Source organism: Macrotis lagotis, chromosome 3 (genome assembly GCF_037893015.1).
Source record: "Macrotis lagotis isolate mMagLag1 chromosome 3, bilby.v1.9.chrom.fasta, whole genome shotgun sequence".
NCBI lineage: Eukaryota > Metazoa > Chordata > Mammalia > Peramelemorphia > Peramelidae > Macrotis > Macrotis lagotis.
The window spans coordinates 202,813,901-202,826,760 of record NC_133660.1 but is presented as its reverse complement, the minus strand read 5'-3'; positions in this window follow the sequence as shown (position 1 = coordinate 202,826,760).

Sequence of the window (12,860 nt, the reverse complement as noted above, 5' to 3'; positions counted from 1 at the left end):
ACACAACCAGATCTATGCCTAAGAAAATTTATTTTTGCAGAGCTACAAAGGATGGATTTGGGAGTGAAGGGGAAAAATAAAGGCATAAAGACACATTAGATAGTGACTATAATAATCCAGGAAGATGATCATGAGTGCTTCTACTGGGACTGTAGCAGTAGGAAATGAGAGAATGGGAAATATGAGAGATATAGCAAAATTAGAACAGTTGGGACTTGAAAATTGGAAAAGAGAATAAAAAGAGAAAGAAGAGTCAATGAAGTTTTGAAATGGGCTCTCTGGGGCCAGGAAGCAACATCTTATTGACCTACAGTGGCCATACTGCAACCTCAATAGCATCAAGTTCTAGCCACTGGGAAAAAAAAAACAGAAGGGTGTAGCAGAACTGGGAATCTGGGAATCAGGAGCCCTGGGCTCTGGTCCCAGAACTGCCTTAAGCAAGTCTTTCAATTTCTTGGGACCTCCGGGTTAACTCAGCAGACTGCCTAGGATGGGTGGTCTAGTTCTGCCTTTCATTCCATTAAGTCCTCCTTTCACTGGTCCATCTATATATGAAAGGAGGGAAGCATAAAATATCTCTGTTTACCCACTAGTTTTGTAGGTAAAATCTCCATGTACATTATTTTATTTCATTCAACAACTATTAATAATAGGATTTTATGTAAATAGCCTTGTGCTGGGTGCTTGGAATCATAATCGTAAGGATGATAGATAACATTTATATGGTTCTTACACTGACCAGAGACCGGGACAAGCACCTTACAATTATTGTCTCATTTTTCCATACATGAGAGGTGATCTCACTTTCTCCATTTACAAGCCTTAATCAAACTCTTTCATATCTGAGGAGGATAAATCTGTCAATCCCTCAACAAGGATTTACTGAGCAATTTTACAGGTTTCTTCTGGAATCTCCTCCTAAGATTCAGGAGGAGTCAGGAGGACCTGAGTTCTAATCCAACCTCAGTCACATAATTACCTAGCTGTGTGACCTTGAGCAAATCACTTAACCCCCATTGTCTTAAATAAAAAAATAATAATTCTTAAAATTTAGGGAAAGAAAGGAGGAAGGAAAGAGGGGAGGGAGGAAAGAAAAGAAAGGAGGAAGGAAGAAAGGAAGGAGGGATGAAGAGAAGGAGGGAAGGAAGGAAGAAAAATAATAGCTACCATTCCTAAGTCATATGAGGGAATCATAGTATGACTTAATTTTGCTGTCCTAGTAAAAACACATCCAAAATACATGAAAAAAAACTAAAATGTAGTAGATAGTACAGCAGGTAGAGTGCTGAATTTGGAGTCAGGAAGACCTGATTTAAAATCTGATCTCTGTCACAGATGTATTATCCTGGACAAGTCACTAAAACTCAATGTGATTCAGCTTCTTGTCTGTAAAATAAGGATAATAACCTGCCTCCCTGGGTTATTGTGAAGATTAAATGAGATAGTATTTTTAAAGCACCATAAATATATATGTGCTACCTATTATGCTTCCCCATTTCTGAGTATCATATCTTAAGAATATTGGAAAACCAGAATTATTAAAAATGTAAGGGGGTGGCCTAGGTGGCACAGTGGATAGAACACCAGCCCTGGAGTCAGGAGTACCTGAGTTCAAATCCGGCCTTAGACACTTAATAATTACCTAGCTGTGTGGCCTTGGGCAAGATCCTTAACCCCATTGCCTTGCAAAAAAAAATTGAATGTGTTGAGAGGGAAATCATATTCTTGAGGAGAAAATAAAATTACATGAAGAATTATTAATGAAACTAGTGCTAGTTGTCTTTAACAGAAGACTTTAATAGAAGACCCTTCTAAAGGGTCCATAATGCCTACTCCACCTAGTCCATATGTCATGTATAGAACAAAGTTAGAGAGCTTAAGGGATTTTTTCCCCAAGATCCCAAAAGGAAGCCAGGATTTGAATCTAGGTTCTCTTATTCCAAACTTAGCAGTCTCTCTCTCTCTCTCTCTCTCTCTCTCTCTCTCTCTCTCTCTCTCTCTCTCTCTCTCTCTCTCCCTCCCTCCCTCCCTCCCTCCCCCCTCCCTCCCTCTCTCTCTATCTCTCTCTCTCTCAAGAATAACACCAGGTTGTTCTGCATAAAAAGGAGTTCAATTTTTTCTGTATAGTTCCAGAGAGGAAAATTAAGATTCATGGGTAGAAGCTACAAGAAGAAATATCTAGCCTCGAGCTAAGGAGAAAATTCTAACAATTAGAGATGACTGAAAATGCAATGGACTGCTTCATATAGTAGTGAGCTTCTCATCCCTGCAAGCTCTCAACCAGAAGCTTGAATTCATGGTTGGAGGCATAGATCCCGAAGGACTAGGAGCAGTAGAGAGAAATCACCAGTCAGTTTAGGGCTGGATGAAGAACTCTGATATTCCTTCCACCTCTGAGGTTTTTATGATCCCATGATCAAATGGAAGAATTCAATTTCTAAAATTCAAATGAGAAAATGTATATGAAAGGGGTCTATACTAACAGACTGACTTTTGGGGGGGCAAGATTAGGGGAAAAATTGTAAAATTCAAAATAAATAAAATCATTCTTTTAAAAAAAAGGAAAAGAAAAGAAAATGGCTTATAAACTAAGAGATACCAGATGTAGAGATTGTTATCCTTGTGTGGTGTGAGCCAGGCATTCTAAGCACTGAGAGGGTGTGTGTGTGTGTGTGAGGAGAGAGAGACAGAGAGAGAGAGAAAGAGAGAGAGAGAGAGAGAGAGAGAGAGATTACATATATCTGCACTCACATCAGATGCAGAATTGAATTTAAAAAAAAGGTTCCAATGTCCCTTGGAAGCAAGAATTTCCTCTCCAAGACTTCCTATCAATGAAATCACCAGTCCATTCCCTATCCCCAACCCTATCAGTGGATCCATCTACCAAGCTGACTGAAAGCTTAGGGACACAATGGATATCATATAGTGAAGGAAAGTTTGGGGGTCAGAGGCTGGGACCAGCTTGGAAGGAAAGGAGCAAGGGGGAGGTGAGTGACAAATTAAGCAGCAACCAATGGCCATGCTGGGGGCGAGGTATTGATCTTCCCCAGAAAGAAGTTATTAATCCTGATTTTGTCCTGGATTCTTCATATGTTGCCCCCTCCTGCCCCCTAGTGACAATCTCGCTATATTACTTAGCTATTTTTAAAGAAAAGCTACTCAACCAAGATTTGGGGGAAGACAGGTTTCTTTCAGGAGCAGATAAAAGAGAGAAAGGGAATTAAAATCCAGCCTGAAGCTTTAAAAGACATCCCTCCTTATTTTCTTCCTTGAACCCTGTATTTTCCTAGGCTTCCCAGGCTGGACTCTGCCCCAAATAAGGGGGGACTCAAACTGTACTAAAGAAATCCACCCATGGGCCCAAATGCCTTCCCTGAAACAATTTCTATTTAAGTATTAATTTTAGTATTTAGATCCACAGCACCTACATTCAAATCCTGACTCCTGTGTGTTACTCATAGGCAAGTTATGTAATTTCTGTGCCTCAGTTTCTTTGTCTATAAAATGAAGACATTGGGCTAAGTGATTTCTAAGGCTCTTCCAGGTCTATATCTATAATCCAATGAATTTCTTGGGGGCTGGGAGTGTGATAAAGGATCATCATGTGCTGATCAATGAAGCAGAAAGATCTGGGTTCTAATCAGCCTCTGACACTTAGTAGCTGATGGACCCCTTTATACTTTTAACTTTCCATGTGTCTCCAGAAATTCCCTAAAACTCATATGCTAAGTCACAGGTTAATGATCTGCTTTGGTAGACAGAGGAAGACCTCAATAAAGAAATCACAGATGCTTTGCATGTTCCACACTTTTTTTTAGAGTGTATGTATTTGATGTAGTCATCTCCTCTGAACTCACCTCACATTTGACTGTACCTATCTTCTATGATGTCTCTTCAATTTGAATGTTAGCCCAAGTACTTAGCATTGCCATAAAATGAGCTCTTAATAAATGTTTTTTGAGTAATCAATTAGCTCATTAATTATAGCATGAAATGCAGCCTTTAAGATGTATTTTAAACTAAACTTTTCACACATTCTCCATTTACGATAAAACATTTTTAATGCAGAAATTTTTTGAAGATTTTCATTTTTTAAAGAAACACATTTGTATTACAAAAATAACCCCACCATATTGGCAGCATATTGACTTAATTTTTAAAAATGTTATGGTATCTATATTTTCATGTATTTTTATTTATTTTGACAACTATTTCCTAATTACATTTGAATCTGGTTTGGGCAGTACTTGGAAATGGCGTAGGCCATAAGTGATCTTCTGCCTCATTTTTGACACCTCAATCTAAAAAGCGCTAAGGGGGGGGAGTGACTTACCCACAGTCATACAGCCAGTGGATCTTAGAGATAACCCTTGAATCTAGTTTATCCTGCCTCCTAGGCCCAAGTTAATATTCACCAGAATATAGATACTCCCTGACACTGATAATAAATCAAAGAAAGAAATAGTTTCAGACTCCTTTTCTATCACCAGCACCAAATTGGATCTATTTAGTTTACTATTGATTTTAGGACCTGTCTCAAAAGTCTCACTAATCAACATAAACCAGTCTGATAAAGTACTGTACCTCCAAGGAACAAAGTAAGTAATTTGTTGGTGGTCCTTAGTCTGGTTTGGCAGCAATGAAACCTTTCAGTATCTGGACCAACTCAGTTGAGCAAAAAAATCTTTCTCTCGTATCACTGTGAGTGTATATACATATATATGTGTCTATATAGATAATACATGAATATTTGTACATCTATAGACCTGGAAGGTTTACAAAGCACCCTAGATAATTTACAAAGTTGTAAGTCTTATCACTGATCTGTCCAAAATGGAATAGGTATGTTGTAGGGCAATGGATTTTTCATAATAAAACACTTCAAATATAAGAGGGATTTCTGTTTAGGTATGCATTAGACTAGATGACCTCCATGGTCATCAATTCTGAGATTCTGTGATGTTAGTATTAATAGGCATTTTTAATCTGTTAATTGATGAACTTTAATCTCCAAACAGGAGCTACAAAGTGATTTTTCCTGCAGTCAAAGACTCACTACATCTAACATTTGTTTAGTTAGGGAAAAAAGAAAATAATAGGTCGATAGTCTGGTAAAGAAGGTAGCTTTATTTTCCCTTTAATCACTCTAAGCTGTGACCAGTTCCTCTTGGTCAATCCCATAAGGTACCTGGAAGAGAAAGAACCAGGGTAATTCATTCACCCATCACAAAAGCTAGTGGAGACCAGGACCAAGTTCAAGGTAAAGCAGATAGCTGCATGGTGTTTTGGTTCATGGCAGACCATAAATTGTAGAGTTGTGGTTTCTCTCCTTGTCCAGAGTACTCTTTTACTGCTTTCATATAGATTTATGATCTGTTTTGTTCTTGTTTTGTTCTGTTTTAAGGAAGGTGATACTTCATAAAAGGTAATGCTTGGTAGAGGGAAAGTTAGTAGAAAGATGAGAGTCAAGGGAAAAGACTCACACAGAGCAGGAAAGAAAAGTGAGGCCAAACAAAGATTCTTACAATCCTGGTTATTAAAGGAGTGAACTATGGATGATACACAAGTCATCTATTCAAAAATTCTGCTTGGAGGCTGTAGGCAGTGGTAGGGAGGAAGATGGAAGGTCAAATGGCGGATCAGGTCCCTGCATTCTTCTTTTATGCTAAGGGACTCCGGTCCAAAGCACTACTGGAAACTCTTAGAGAAATCCAGTCATCTTGGGATATCTTGAGAAAAACTGTCCCTGATCGTCATTTTTTTTCCACCCATGTCCCTTCTGCCAGATAATTCAGTTCACATTGACACAGTACTTCATAGTTTATAAAGTGTTTATCTCTCTACAAATGAGACTTAGGTGGCATAAGGTATTCACAGATGAGGAAATTGAGGCTCTAAGAGATGAAATTGCACATTGCACTTGCTAGAAAGGTAGTGGTACTATGTGAAGGCCCCTATATTTAAAGGGAAAAAACCTAAACCTCAATGCTTACTAGGGCCATGACTCTGAACTACTTTCCCTCTCTAGTTTTATTTCTTCTGTAAAATTAGGTTAGGTCATTTAGGTTAAAATACATAGTATTATTATTGTAAAATATAGTAAGAATAATTATGTTAATTTAGGATGAGCAACTGCATTTTGTTAAAGCCTCCATATTGTAACTAAATAGTTGTTACAGCAGTTGTTTTTCTATAAGATTATCACTTGTGTATAATTTAGTCTCTTATTATGAGATAAACTATCCAGAGGAGTGGTAGCCAGGGCTGGTCAGGTAACTAGTTTCTAGTAGGCACTTACTCTATTCAAGGTCGCCAGGTGGTGCAGGGGAGTCAGGAGGACTTGGGTCCAAAACCAGCCTCAGACACTGAACACTTACTAGCTATGTGACCTTGGGCAAGTCACTTGGCCCCTTGTGCCTTGCATCCAGGGCCATCTTCAGTCATCCTGATTCACATCTAGCCACTTAATCTAGATGGCTCTGGAGTAAAAACTGAGACTGGTGGACTTAGCAGAGCCCCCCATCCCACACTCAAATCCAATTTATATGTTTGTCGTGGCATCCCTGATATCATGTTCTTTTTCAAGAATCAAGGACAAACATCAATAATCAATCGTTTAGTAATGACACGTTTCTAGAAAACAACTACTAATGATATGGGTCCCCAAATCTGGTAAACAACCCCTAATGTTATATGTTAACGTATGCACGCCCCCCAAAACTGACAACTATCTGCATGTGTCTTAAATCTGCTAAACAATAAACGCTTGCTAACGATGCTATGAAACTAAAGCTTTGATTGATAGTTTCTTTTCCTCATAAGATTCAGTAATCAGTAGCCAATCAGAACCCAGATGTAACTTAAAAACACAATTAGCCTGAACTATAAAAACCTACTGGAAGCCCCAGCTATCGGCCTGTTCTGGGTCACATCTAAGACGGACCCCGATATTTTCCACTCTCAGAAAAAGTGAGCAATCTGTGTTCATTTAAAAGCAGTGTTCACTGACAGAGACTTTTTAGAACAGCACCTTGGAGGGAGTGTAACTAACCTCTGACTGATTAGAGAAAGAACCTCATTGGAGCACAAGTACGAGAGACCGTTGGTTGGACCATTAGAAATCAAGTTGGTGCTTTATTCCTGCAAGGATTGTTTTTATTTCTCAAGTCAATAACATTTGATTGTATGCATTGATGAACATTAAGTCTTATTAGAGTACCATCAGTCCTAATGAGCATACATAACAATAAGCTGGTTTTATGTGTACATTATACATCATACTGAAAACTTAATGAATGAATGAAAAGGCATTTATTCTGTGACAATCAGCATACTAAATGCTGAGGATACAGACAAGAATGAGATAGTCAGGGTGGCTAGGTGGCGTAGTGGATAAAGCATCAGCCTTGGAGTCAGGAGTACCTGGGTTCAAATCCAGTCTCAGACACTTAATAATTACCTAGCTGTGTGGCCTTGGGCAAGCCACTTAACCCCATTTGCCTTGCAAAAACCTAAAAAAAAAAAAGTTTAAAGTTTTCCCATTCCCTTGAGTCAAAGAAAATTGATAGAGATCTTCCAGGGAAGTATAGAATATGGTTCATTGCTTCATTTCTTCACTCAACAAGAATTTATTAAGTAGCTCATACATAGTGCTCTAGGTTTTAACTATAAAATACATTTAAAGTTCAACTCCTATAGGTATCACCTTACTTAAATCATCCAATAATCTATATAGATCAGTTGACAGGCTTTGCATGACCTGGTTCTGTTGTCAGAGAATCACAGAATTGTAATTGCATCCATAAGGGAATTAAAGTGTCCCATTTGGGTTGTGGCCATCCAACTTGGCTTGAGGACCTCCATTGTGAGAGGAAATCTGCTGCTGTCCAAAGAGACCCATTCCCTTTTCACCACCAAAGATACCCAAACCATTCAAATTTATACAGAGCAGTCAGAGAAAGAGACCAGACATGCTTTGGAGAAGGGCTGAAGGGAGAGAGAAAAATGTCACAGTTTCTCAGAATTCTCTTGCCACCACAAAAGTTACTGTGTATATAGAAAGAATGGCATTCCTAAACCAGCAACACAATAGATCGAGTCCTGGGCTTGGAATCAGGGAGCTCTGAATTCAAAACTGGCCTCAGATACTTATTAGCTATATAACTCTGAACAAGTCACTTAGCCTCAGTTTCCTCATTTGTAAAATAAGGACAATAATACTACCTCTCTCCCAGGGTTGTTGTGATGTTCAAATGAGATAATAATAATAAAGTACATGGTAAGCATTATATAAATGAATTATTATTATATTATCATCATCATCATCATCATTATAGAGCATTTACTATAGAGATACTGGAACAAGGTTAAATATTTTCCTCATCAGGGTCGCTGAATCCTTTTCCATTTTAGAAAGATGAGCCTTGGAGAGATTTAATTCAGCTGAGGATGTAGCTTAAATCCTAAAATGGACTTCTGAACATAATTTTAGAGATAACTGGAAGGATCCAAGGAAGAGGAAGGCAAATAATTTAGGTTAAGAGCCAAGGAGAGTTAGGAGTTCAGCAGAAAGGACAGAAATTCCAAAGAAAAATCTAAGGGTATGAGTATAGATATAGGATAGCCTAGGCTTTTGGACATCCTGGCACAGTCCAGCAAAGGAAACTAGAGCTCAGGAACCATTGTCTGAAAGAAGTCTACAAGACAAAAAAAAAAAAAAAATGCAAAAGAATTTTACAACTATTAACTAAAAAGCTGGCAAGAATGAAAGGTTTATAGTCTGAGAATGCTCATTGAGAATAGCATCTCTTGCCTTTTTTAATGTGCCTCTCCAGATAATTATGAAGTCGTTTAATACTTGAATAATCCATTTTATGTTTTTCTAGTTTACTACATATTTATAGGAAGGATCCCTCCCTTGCTTAAGTGTTAGCATGAAAAGGACACTGGATTCAGAATCAGAAAATGCAAGTCTGAATCTAGTTCTACTTACTAATGGGATGTTGATCAAGTCCCTTCTCTTTATAAGCTTTCAGTTCTGTCATCTGGGCAATGAAGAGGTTGGTCTAGATAAGCAGACCCTCATCCAGCTCCAAATCCTGGATTTCTATTCTTTTACATACAATTTCTCCTTTTTTCCTTAAAATGGAAGAAATTCCTCCAATCTTGGAGGAAATACATTTAGAGGAAAGGAAGTATCACCATTTCAGGGAAGAGCTTAGGACTTGGGAGTCAGAAGAACAGTAATTCACATCTCTGGACCTATTTCCTTATCTAAAAAATGGGGGTGATACTGGCCAAATATATCTCACAGGGTATAGAGAGAATACTTCATAAACCCTAAGATATCACACACAGCAACTTAATGATTGTTGTTATTCCTAGAAAAAGTCACCTGTAATATGAATCAGTTTAATTATAATTTCCCTTTAAATTTCATTAATCTGGAGATAATTCATTAAACTGAAGATACATTCCTCTGAATATATGACTTCACAGTTTAAAGTCATAATACAAAAATAATAATCATTTTAACTAGGAATTTTTCAAACCAATTTGTCCACAAAACCCTTTCTGGGTTGAAAACATATCTGCATATTTATTTTACTTGGGGAAGGCTGTGATTATTAATTATTTCTCAGGTTAAGGAGAAGGAAGGAAATTTCAGAGTGAAAAAGACAAAATTAAGCCTGTTTTCAAACGGGAAAATCACTGGGTTTTTTTGAGGTAGACATAGTTTTTTACCTTTCGTGTTTTTTTAGAAAAAAATAGGTAATTTCAGAAAAAATGGGGGACGCGGAGCCAAGAGGCGACAAGAAAGGATTGAGTCTTAGGCACTCTCTGATAAAACTTATAAACTAAGGACTCTAACTAAACTTTTGAGAGACAGAACCCACAGAGGGACCCAGTGAGGCAGTTCTCCTACTCAAGGTAACCTGGAAAAGAGAAGAAAGGGTCGGAGGGGCGGCTCACCAGAGGGGTGGCCTGCCAGAGCGAACAAACTTCAGCCTCTGGGAGGCAGCCCCAGGGCGCTGGGAGCCCCAGCTCGAAGCAGCAGGGTAGTCTCCGGAGCTATACCCCGGGGAGCACCAGGCACAAAGTGGGGGAACAGCAGGGGACCTCTGCCAGAGCGAGCACGTGGAGCCCAGCCCTCAGGGCAGACCAGATCCAGGAAACAGAAGCAGGTGGAGCCAGTAAGCAGGCGCCCCCAGGGCATGAGCCCATTGAGCTGAGGGAGGGGAGTGAAGAGAGAGAGACTGCAGAGCTCTGTCCTCTGCCCCTGAAACAGGACTCTGGGGCTCTGACCACATTCAGATCCTGATCACAGTCTAGGCCCCCCCATAGAACAGCAGCCCCCCCCCACCTCAGCCCCATGGCAGAGGGGGGCGCTTATGGTCATTCACAGACCAGGAGGGAGGACAGAGCCTCACACCCTGAGACCCTTGTGAGAGTGTCCCAAAAGCTCAGGAAGCACCCCAAAACCAGGCCCAGACTGGGAAAATTAGCAAGCAGAGAAATAGGAGGAACACCATTGAGGAATATTTTGCAAATGAGTCCAAGAAGGATCAAAATACTCAGTCTGAAGATGAGGAAGCACAAGCTCCTGCATCTAAAGACTCCAAGAAAAACAGAAATTGGGCTCAGGCTATGACAGAGCTCAAAAGACTTTGAAAATCAAATCAGGGAGTTAGAAGAAAAACTGGGAAGAGAACGGAGAGAGATGCAGGGAAAACATGAAAATGAAGTCAGCAGCTTAGTCAAGGAAATTCAAAAAAAAATGCTGAAGAAAATAACATGCTACAAACCAGCTTAGGTCAAATGGATAAAACAGTTCAAAAAGTTATTGAGGAGAAGAATGCTTTAAAAAGCAAAATTGGCCAGATGGAAAAAGAGATAAGAAAACTGAGGAGAACAAATCCTTCAGACAAAGAATAGAATTCAGGGAGATTGATGAATTTACCAGAAATCAGGAATCAATACTTCAAAACCAAAAAAATGAACAATTAGTAGAAAATGTGAAACATCTCATTGAAAAAACAACTGATATGGAAAACAGACTTAGGAAAGATAATTTAAAAATTATTGGAATACCTTAAAGTCATGATCAGGAAAAGAGCCTTGACATCATTTCCAAAGAATTACTACAGGAAAATTGCCCTGATATTCTAGAAGCAGAGGGCAAAATAGAAATGGAGAGAATCCACCTATTCCCCCTGAGAAAGAGATCCCAAAAAACCAACCCCCAGGAATATTATAGCCAAGTTCCAGAACTCCCAAGTCAAAGAGAAAATATTACAAGCAGCCAGAAGGACACAGTTCAAATAACGTGGAGCTGCAGTCAGGATCACACAGGACTTAGCAGCAGCTACATTGGAAGCTCGTAGGGCTTGGAATATAATATACCAGAATGCAAAAGAGCTTAGAATGCAGCCAAGAATGAACTACCCAGCAAGGATGAATGTCCTCTTCCAGGGAAAAAGATGGACTTTCAATGAACCAGGAGAATTTCAAATGTTCCTGTTGGAATGGCTAGAGCTGAACAGAAGGTTTGATCTTCAGATACAGGACTCAGGTGAAGCATAGAGAATGGAGAAGGGGAAAATATGAGGGACTTAATAATGATGAACTGCATGTATTCCTGCATAGAAAAATGACACTGATAATACTCATATGAACCTTCCTCAGTTAATAGAACAGGTAGAGGGAGCTTTTATAGTTGAAGCATAGGAGAAAGCTGAATTTGAAGATAAAATATGGTGCAAAAATGGAGTCAATAGGAAAAAAAAGGGAAATGTGATGGGAGAAAGAAAAAGGAGAGGGGGAATAGGCCAAGATATTTCATATAATAAGATTTTTCTTTATTACAATGAGCTATTGCAATGATATGGAAGGGGGAGGCAAGGGAGAATGAGGGAACCTTTGCTCTCATCAGAGATGGCTAGGAGAGGAAACAGCATATATACTCAATGGGGTATAGGCATCTGGAGTAAGGGGGGGGACGGGGGAAGGGGTGGGGATATAAATAAAAGAGGAGAGGATGGAGCATGGGGGGAGAGTGGTCAGATATAACACATTTTTTTTTTTTTTACTTCTTGCAAGGGGCTGGGATTGGAAGGCCTGTCCAGGACAATGGGGCCAGGTGGATTCTGAGCCTAAGGGGTGGTATGGGGACTTGGAGCCTCTTGGCCCCAGGGCCAGGGATCTGTCTGCTGCGCCACTCAGCAACCCTACAGCAGAGTCAGAGTGAAAGGAGAGAGAAAATATAGTACATGGTAGTGGAGAAATAGGAAAGGAGGGAGTTGCAGTGGCAACGCTGGAAAAACAATGGACTTACCATAAAGAATGTGATCCACCCACGACAGAGTTGATCTTGGAACAAAGACTGAAGCACATTTTTTATTATTATTATTTGGGGGAGGGGTACAAGGCAAATGGGGCTGGGTGGCCTGCCTGGGGCCACATAGCAGGGTGATCTTTGGGTGTCTGAGGCTGGTTTTGGACCCGGGTGCTCCTGGCTCAAGGGCCAATGCTCTGTCCACCACCCAGCCACCCCTACTATTATTACTACTTTATTTTATTTTGCGTCTTTTTTTTTTTTTGGTTTTTGCAGGGCAGTGGGGAGCAGGTGGCTTGCATGTCACACGGCTGGGTGATTGTTGGGTCTATGGGGCTGGATGTGGGCTTGGGTGCTCGTGGCTCCAGGGCTGGTGCTCCATCCATTGCGCCACCTGGCCATACCTACAATTATTACTATCATTTTTTTTATTTTAATTTTTTTTCTCTCCCCTTTACTTTATTGCTCAAGCAAGTCTATATTTATGGGGGAGGGGTATTTTGTTTACTCTTAAACAAGAATATTT